Raw genomic sequence first — 10,220 nt, 5'->3', positions numbered from 1 at the left:
ATCTTAAATATGGCTCAAGTCTAGGGTCTCCTCTAAAAGGTTCTCAATTTGTAGGACAACTACTTATTCCTTCTACCACAAAATAAAAAAAGTCTCATACCCATATGTTGAGAAATACAAAGAAACATGTAACCCATGACTCCTATTATACTCTCCACATGCTCAGAAGACAGGAGGAAAGTATGTCAGGGAAAATTGTTTCTCATTTGACTCTGCCAGCTCCTGCTGCCCACTGGCTCTTTGACATAGCCTCTCATAACTGCACATGGACACCAACCAGAAGTCTCTGTTCAGGTATACATGCCCTTCATCAAGAGTCCAAAGCACTCCATGGGAAGTACCCCAGATAGAACAAATATGTCACCCAAAATGGCCAAGGTACAGGTTTATACTCCCATATGCCCCAGGGAAGAATCATTGATTGAGTCTGTGTGCATGCGTATGTGTGTATGTGTAAGAGAGAGAGAGAGAGAGACAGACAGACAGAGACAGAGAGAGAGACAGAGAGACAGAGACAGAACAAGAGAAAGAATGAGAGAGACACAGAGAAAAGGGTAATCAAGGAAGCCTTCCCACCCAATCTGCTAGATTTGGGTACTTCCAGTGGAGCTGACAATGTATTCTTGTTCCTTCCAATGGGCAAGCCACTTGTACGTATACAGAGGTCTATGGTTGATCACCCTATGAATCTTCCCTAAAGTTGCTGCTGACTCAGTAAATTTTAAAAGGGAGAGAATTTCTGCTATCTCTCTCTTATTGTCTGTCAATCAAGTGGGACCCTTCCTCAGACTTCCAATCTGGGAAGAAGATTCCCTCTTCCCCAGTAGCAATGACAACTGCTTATCTACGGCAGCAAGATCATGTGTGTTCCAGGACAGGCCTGAGCCTGGACTTTAGGTCCCTGACTACCTCTTCTGTTTTGTGTTTCTTTGCTTAAGCACAGTTGATAGAACACTGATCCTGAGATAGGTATTTCTAGCCTTAGCAGCAATTTCTCTGAGTTCAAGAGGCTGGGAGCTCCCAGTTCTAGGTTCAAGAAGGGCCTGACTCCCCTCTATGGGGTCAGTTTCTCCCAGGATATAAATCTAGTCTCTATGAGCACACAGCTAGGGCTCGTTGGTAGGAGAGGGACACTGTGGCATTCCACATTCATAGGTTAAAGGATGATTTACATCTTAATTTACTTAATGTTTACATTTACAGACATTCCCTCCAGTATTTAATTTTACCAATCCTTCTCAATCTTGACTCTAATGCTTACTACCTGTATGAACTTGGGAAAGTCACCTAACCTCCATAGGCTGCAGTTTCCTTATCTATAAAATGAAATTGTACTAAATGGTCTCCAAGGTCACTCACTATCAGCTCTTTATCTATGATCCAGCGTCCTCAGTATATCCATGACATAACAGGTTGGACTGTCCCTATCCCTGAAAAATGCATGGTTAGGCATCTAATCTCACAACTGATTGAACCTTCTATAATAATCATCCTTTCCCTTTCATTTTTCATCCTTTGTTCTATTTGACTCATCAACAAAACCCCCTTTCTCCTAATACAGATTGGATATCCTCATCTATCCTAGAATTCATGTTTCTGTCACATCTCCCTGTGACTCTTTTAGGGGCATTGTCTAGGTAGAATTCTATTTAAATTGATCCTAGATGAAGGTAAAGCATTAGAAAATCATATACTTTTCTTCTAGAAATAATTATTGAGTTTTGGAGGACTACCTCAAAACTATGAGGCCATGAGAGGAGTCACTTAAAACTGTAGTAATTGACCCAGAGCATTCATTGTTTCCCACTTCATCTCCTTTTCTGAGGAAGCAACAATAAAGAGTGAAAATAAGATCCAGCTTGGTTTATTTTCCTCTGTCCTAGATAGTAAAACTGTCCACCCTGGACAAACAAACCATCAGTGATGGTTTTGTGATTTGAACTAAAGGATATATCCTACTATCCCATCCTCTTTCCCTTACCATGGGGAGGTTAAACATCCAATTCAGTTCAACTCATCACACATTTATTAAGTGTCTATTATGTGCAGGCACTGTCAGGGAAAGCTTCCTAACAATTAGAGCTGACCAAATGGAATCAGCTACCTAGAGAGGTAGTGAGTTCTCTTCTTTTCAAGCCTTCAAACAGAATCTAGATGGCCATTTGTGGAGTATTTTATAGTAGGAGTTGCTTTGGGGTATGGGTTCAACTAGATAGCCATTCAAGTCCCTCTCAACTCTCCAATTCTATGATCCTATGACTCTTTGGCCCATTATGTTCCCCACCTTACCCCCAGAGGGCAATCAATTGAAGCTTAGGTTTGGTTCACATTTAGGCTGTCCTCCTAAGGGGAGCAACTCAGTGTATAATATGAATCAGGTATGGGACAGATATTTATTTCCTGTTAAAAAATGCTAAACAAACACACAAACATGTATTGACAGAACATAAAACAGGATCTGGTAACAACTTATAACTACTGTTTATTCTCCTGGGAGGCTGAGATTTAAACTGCGTTAAAGCATAGAGCAGTTAGAGAATTGCTAAATAGGCACTTTTCCATTTCACCTCAGCTCCACACAAAAGTCCATGCCTTGTTAGCCATACCAGGGACTGGGCTCCCTATCTTGTCTGTAGTTATCTTTTCCTATGCAGCAACTTCCCCTCCTGCCAGTCAGTTCCATCAGGATGTCTTGAATTCTTAAAGTCATAATCACTTTGAAACTTAGACAAAACCATCTTAAGATAAATTTCCAGTTACCTATACTAGGAAAGAAACAGAAGTGGTTAGGGGTGAGATCCAAACTCAGTCTCACCTAGGGAGGACTTATGCTTTAGCTGTCATATGCTAATGGCTACATGGTAGCCAGAATGGAGAAAATGGAGAGCTGTCTTCGACCAATTCTCACAGGAAGATTCTTGAGTGACCCTGCTATGCTACACAAATAGGAAGAGAAAGAGGCAGTTAAACACGAGTCACTACCCTTTTCAAGACTCACTTAGTTAGCTCTTCTTGCTCAGTAGAAAAGGAATAACTCATAACTCTTGGCATTAGAAATCCTTTCTTGATATTGGAAGTCTTTTCTTGAGGCTATAGCAAGGGATCATATTCCTTGAAGTTGTTTGCTCCCTCAGCTATTTGTCCTCAGTGTCTCTTGATTCCCAGTTTTCTATAGCATACCACATGTCTATGATCATACAACTGACTGAGACATACAAAGAACAAAAATAATAGGATGCTGTGTGTTTATTGGTTTTTAAAAGGCATTTGACTTGGTATAACAATATGCAACCTTGAAAGCTGTTCTGAGATAAGGTGCCTTCCATGAATGAATTAAATGAATTAAAATTAATTAAAATTATATGCCTCTATAATAAAAGTGACCACAGAGATAAAGACATATGCTCATAGAGTCTTAGTTTTAGAGTTGGAAGGAATCTTAGAAGTCATGTACTCCAACCCCTTCATTTTATAGATGAGGAAACTGAGTGCTAGAAAGGTCAAGTGCCAACCCAATATCACACAGATAGAAAATAACAGAACAAGGATCTGAACCCAAGTTCTCTGACAGCATATTCAGCACTTTTCACAACAAACTAGATGGAAAATGTTCTGCATGAAGTCCAAAGAAAAAAGGGATTCCCTGCTGATGGCAACATTCCCCAAATGTTTACATTCAGAGGTGACATTGTACTAATTGCACAAAACCTCCTCAGTGAGATACACAGCAATGCAAAGGTGCTCAGTCTCACTATTTACACTGACCACTTTTATAGCCTATAACATGCAGCTGGAAAATGAAGCCCATCAAGTTAGTTCATTAGTATCTATGTGTATGCATATTACGGAGTAATTATGTATATGTACAATCAGGTGAGCCGTGAGTCAAGTAGAAAAAAATCAGTTTGGATTGCCTAGGGAAATTGCATAGTACTTTCAAAGAACATTACTGTCACAAAAGTCCATGAAACACCATGATTTCAGAAGAATAAAAATGCTAAATAATGCAAAAGATAATAGAGGTCTTTATGGATTCTAGCTTTGGATTCTAGCTCTATATGTCACTCCTTGTCTTCTCCAGAAGATTATAATGTGAACCATTTTCTTCTCTCTCTAATCTTCAATATCTCTCTATCTATTTATTCCTTCCCTGCTGCCTTCAAGCATGCCCAAACTACCCCATCCTTAAAAAAAAAAAAAACTTTTATTAGACCCTGCCACTCCCTCAAGTTATCATGTTATATCTCTCTCCCTTCTCAGCCAAACTCCTAGAAAAAGCTATCTGCATTCACTGCCTCTACTTCCTCTCTTCTCATTCATTCTCAACCTTTTGCAACTTGACTTCTAACCTCCTCAATCAACTGAAATTTCTCTCTCCAAAATTACCAATGACCTCTCAATCGCTAAATCCAATGGTCTTTTCTCAGTCCTCATCCTTCTTGGACTATCTATAGCATTTGACAGTGTTGACCTGGGCTTTCCCAAAACTATTCTTTCCTGGTTCTACTCCTGCTACCTGTCTAACCACTCCTTTTCAGTCTCCTTTGCTGGTTCATCATCCAAATTATCTAATTACAGATGTTGCCCAAGGTTCTGCCATACGTCTCTTACTCTTCTTTTCCTTCTCTCTCTCTCTCTCTCTCTCTCTCTCTCTCTCTCTCTCTCTCTCTCTCTCTCTCTCTCTCTCTCTCTCTCTCTCTGGAATTTCATAAGATCTGATAGGTTTAATTATTTATCTCTATGCTGATGACTCCATATCTATACATCCAGACCCAGTCTCTACCTTGAGCTTCAAACACATACTACCAATTGCCTGTTGAACATTTCCAGAGAGATTCCAGAAAGAATCATTATCTTCTCCAAACCTTCTCCTCTTCCAGACTTGCATATTTCTGTTAAAAGCACCATCATTCTTCCAGTTTTCTAGGTTTTTAAGCTTGGAATTAACCTTGACTGCTCTCTCCCTCACCCCACTTGTCTAATCATTTACCAAATCTTGCCATTTCTACCTTTATGACATCTCTCACTTTTAGCCCCTTCTTTCAACTCACACAGCTGCCACCTTGGTTCAAGCCTTCCTCACCTCTCTAGATTATTACAATAGCCTGATCTCACTACCTCAAGTCTCATTCCACTTCAGTCCATCCTCCATATTGCTACCAAAGTTATTTTTTAAGTGCAAATTTCACCATGTCCCTCCCCTACCCACTCAATTCCAGGGACTTACTATTGCCTCTGGAACCAATATGAATTCTTCTGTTTAGCTTTTAAAATTATACACAAATTGGCCAATCTTTTTAGCCTCATTGGACATTGCTCCCCATTCCCATACTCTGAAATCCAACCAAAATATATTTCTTCACTCACAATACTCCATCTTTCTCCATACTTTTGCACTGACTGACCTCTATTCCTGGAATGTAATCCCTTCTCCCTTCTCCTTAATCCTTCTCTTTCTTCAAAATGCTGCTCAAACTCTCCCCTCTACATGGAGCACTTCCTGACCCTTCCCAACTTTAACTACTTTGTGTTTATTCTGTACATACATGTGTATATTTATATCCATCTATATTTAAATCTTTGTTGTATCCTCCATTAGAATGTAAGCTTCTTGAGAATAGGAATTGTCTCATTCATTGTATTTCTATCTCCAAGGCTTAGCACATGGTCAGTGTATTGATTGTGTTTGCTATCACTCCTAAGTTTGTGTCATGCAAAAAATTATTAAACACACAACTTGTGCTTTTCCTCAAGTCAGTGATAACAATGTTTGATAGAACAGGGCCAATCACAGATCCATGAGGATAGAGATTTCCTTACAAGGTGACTTGACCCATTAAGGACTATTCTGTGTCTGGCCATTCAAGCAATTCTAGATCTAACTATATAGTTTTTTAGCCCACATCTCTCTACCTTGTCTATAATCAAATGTTTTGCTAAAAGTCTAGGTAAAATCATAGCCCATAGCCTTATTTTGACTCCTTGGATTAAATTTTGGCCTAGTGGAGAAAAAGTGCTTCAAAAATAAAATGTAGGCAAACATTGTCTTTTCCAGTCCAATCTTTAACCAAGAAAACAAAAACAAAATAGGCATTATAAGATAGGTTGGAGAACTAGGAGAAAACAGAATCACAGAAGAGAGACTATAGTGATCAACAGTGTCAATAGCTATAGAGAGGTCTAAAAGGAGGACTGAGAAAAGCCCTTGGATTTAGCAATTGGGTAACCTAACCTTGGAGGCATCAGTTCCAGTACAGGAAAGGGGGTTAGAAGTGAGATGGAAAGGGACTGGAAAGAAGTGAATTCTGTTCAATTCTGCCTCCTGACATTACTTTTTATTTACTATACATGTATTATTTATTTATAATACATGTAGCTCTGCAGGCAAGTTCCTTGGGAAGAACTGTTTTATTTTGGTCTTTCTGTCCGGAGCACCAATAAAGTGTTTTGCACATATAGATATTTGATAAATATTTGCTGAATTGAACTTTAGACAACTCTTTCCTAGAGCTTGGTAGTAAAATTATGGTGATGTGTAAGACATAGTTTAAGGGTCAAGTGAAGATTTTTTTTAAGGTTTAGGAAGGCCTGAGTGTTTTTGTACACAACAGCAAAGAAAACAGTAGTGTAACCCCTGTCACAAATCCCATTGGCCTGTCCCAAAGCCCATTGGTATGGGACTCTCTCCTTAGTGGTGGAGATGAATGCCCTGTGTAAGGGATGGAGTTGCTGGGGTGGAGTTGTTGAGAAACTAGAGAGTTAGAGCCTTCTCTAGGCCCCTTTGGGGACTCATCAAGCTTCATCTGGCTTCCAACTTCCATCTTTGAGAGAAAAGACGGAAAAAGCCAACTCTACTTCAAGTTGCTGGGAAAACATGAGAAGAGTGGGCAGTCTCCATATGGTGCCTATCTCCAATTTGTTCCACTAAAGACTTTGCGAAACTTCCCCTTGGGTGAGATCTGAGACTCTCTCTTTGTTGAGCAGAGTTATCTTCAACCCAATGAGGGAACTCCTTCACACTTTCTATTGTCTGGTATGTAGTCTCCCATGTTTACTTTCTCTGATTTCTGTTTGGCTATGAAATTGTATAAATGTGTTTCTTTGCTATTTGCTATGGTATTCATTGTGGAACTGATATTTGGTAAGAAAGGAGTCAAGCCTTGGATGTAAAATGTGGGGTCTAGGCTAATGATATTTAAGGGAGCTAATACATATAATTCTAACCTGGTACCCTCTTCTCTCTGAGGAAAGCAGAGTGGCCTCTGGCCTCAACTTCCTGCATCCCCTTCAGGCAGGAATGAAAGTCATCCTTGGAGAAAGGTAGGGGGAGAACAGACTAGAGATGTCTATTTTGCCTCCTTTAGAGCCATACAGAGACAACTAGGCAGCACAGTGGATAAAGTGTGGAACCTGGAGTAAGAGACTCATCTTCCTGATTTCAAATCTTGCCTCAGACACTCACTAGTTGTGCGACCCTGCACTTAAGCCTGTTTGCCTCAGTTTCCTCATCTGTAAAATGAGCTGGAGAAGGAAATGGCAAACCACTATAGTATCATTGTCGGAAAAAAAAACCCAAAAGGGATCACAGTCAGACACAACTGAAAAGTGACTGAACAATAGAGCCATACAACAGCCCTTGCAACATATAAGCCTTTCCACACATATAGGGCCCACTCCTTTCCTACAATAGGAAGGAAGAGCTTGGAGATGAGAGAGGATGACTATTGATGAGCTCTCACATGAGCAAATTGGGCAAGGTCATAGGCATAAGTAGAAGAGTTAGCCTCTTCCTCTGAGAGTATAGGAGAGAGAATGAATGTGTTTTGAGTAGGAGCAATGAAAGTCCTCAGAGCCTCATTTGAGGCCATAAGCCTTTAATTTTCATTAGTAATGTAAAAGGTGAAGTCATTAGCTGAGAGAGAGATGGGTAAGGCATCTTGAGAGAATAGAAGGTTAAACAAAGAAGTATAAAGGATTGCTGTGTAATAGTGAGAAACTAGTTGAGCTTGGATATAACATCAACCAATCCTGTATGATTCTTGCATGACTTCCTCTAACAGTATTCAGCAACATGAGAGTAGAAGTGAAGCAAATCAGATGGTGAAGAGGAGCCAGGGTTGAGGATTGGCAAGGTGTGAAAGGTGGAAGGAGAAAGAGGCAAGAAATTCAAGGGTAGACCACAGAGTATAATTGAACTAGTCAACTACAGTGTCAAGGCCATGAAGAAAAGAAAGGGAGGTAAGAGCAGATGTAATAGATTAGGAGAAAAGGGAGGAGTAGAAGGACAGAAGGTCATGGTAAGAACAAAGAATGGATTTGGGAGGAGTGACACAGAAGGAGAGATGGAAAGACAGATTATGATCAGAAAGTGGAATTTCAAAGTCCAAAATCACCAATATGGGTGGCATAGTTGTAAGCATTGGTAAGGAGTGAAAATGTCATTGGAGTAAGGGGTACCAAAAAATTAGGAGGCCAGGGTAGTCAAATGATGGACTCTGTGTAGTGTGTGTGTGTGTGTGTGTGTGTGTGTGTGTGTGTGTGTGTGTGTGTCCACACACGAGGAGAAGGGTTAGGTAGAAAAGAAGATTAAGACCGTTCCTTGAGAAAAGAAGGATAGTGACTTAGAAGCCAGTATATTATAGCAATACGGATCTGGACAGAGTGATATAAATAGATGGAGTGAACCACAAAGGAAGGGAGGTTACTGTGTGATAGTGGCAAAGAGAAGATATGGAAGAAAGGAAGATTAACTCCTTTTCCTGAGGAGAAGTTGGGTTTCCATGAGCACCAGAATTTGGAAAGAGTACAAAACAGGAAGACATAGGGTGAAGTGAAATCTGCTCATATTTCACTGGGTTTTAGAGGCATGATGGAGCCAGAGGCCAGATGATCATTTCTACCTTGGAGGGACAGGGCTGAGGCAGAGAGAGATGAGTATGTAGGAAAAGACTGAGACATGAGGAGAAGGAGAAGGTTTTTGTCTCAGCGGATGACAACTCTGAATCATAGAGATAAGGGAATCAGGAAGTGAGTGTTTGAAATAGTTGACTTGGGCTTCTACCCTTTAGGGTCCTGTAATGACTGAATGTTGTAGATATAGGGGCACTAGTATAGGCTTCTAAGACTTGTCACTTCAAATACCAAAGAGCTAGGAGTATGGGGGTTGGGAGGAGATGGAGGCCCTAGGAAGTTTTGCCCAGTGATCTGGCTCAGTTAGTACATTGTGACTGAGTCTCCAGGGACTAGACTGAATTCATGTTCAGTGCCAGTCATCCCAAAATGGTGGGATCAGAGGTCAGATGATAAAATACATCCAGAAAATGTCACATATATGGATCAAACTCTTGGTCCCAATCTCTGCAATTTTGGTGCCCTGAGGCTTAAGGTCTATTATCTCCTATATATATCTTTTTTTAAATTCAAGCTGTTGATCAGTGAGTTCACTGTGCATGCATTATTTGTCTCTTGTCCCCTGTTCCTCCTCATCCAAATTTTTCTCTGTGCTTTCAGAATTTCATTTTTGAATGTGCCCCATCCCTTTTGGATTGACTGTCTTGCAGAACCTTAGTCCATGATATCTTATCCTGCGAATGCTCGTATCAGGATATTAAGCAGTTCTACTCTGTGTCAGGCTCTGTGCTAAGCACCCAGGATACAAAGAAAGGAAATAAAAACTAGTCCCCACTCTCAATAATCTCCCTGTTTATTGGGAGAGACAACATGCAAGGACCTGTTTACAAACTATCTTCTCACTTATCTTCAATGTCTATCTACTGGCTGCTTTCCTATTGCCTACAAACACACCTGTCTCCCTTACCCTCAAAAAATCCTCACTAAATCCTCCCCTTTCTTTTGTGGCTCATATCCTTAAGAATTCCATCTACCATCAATACCTCCATTTGCTTTCTTTCCATTCTCTTCTAACCTCATTATTCAAATGAAACTGTTCTCTTCAACAGAATAATCATCAAAACTAAGTCTTTTTCTCAATATTCAACCTTCTTGACCTCTCTGTAGCCTTTGACACTGTCAATCATTCTCTTCCCCCTGATATTCCCTTTTTATCTAGGTCTTCAGATACTTTACGTTCTCCTCGTTCACCTCCTGCCCACCTGACCACTTTTTCTAAGTCTTTTTTGTTGGCCCAGGTATGAATCAGGACATCAAGCTCTGGGCCTCTGCAGTGCTAGCGCTGCCGCCACCTCCCTCCTTTCATCACC

Source organism: Trichosurus vulpecula, chromosome 5 (assembly GCF_011100635.1).
Source record: "Trichosurus vulpecula isolate mTriVul1 chromosome 5, mTriVul1.pri, whole genome shotgun sequence".
Classification (NCBI taxonomy): Eukaryota; Metazoa; Chordata; class Mammalia; order Diprotodontia; family Phalangeridae; genus Trichosurus; species Trichosurus vulpecula.
Note: the sequence above shows the minus strand (reverse complement) of the source record.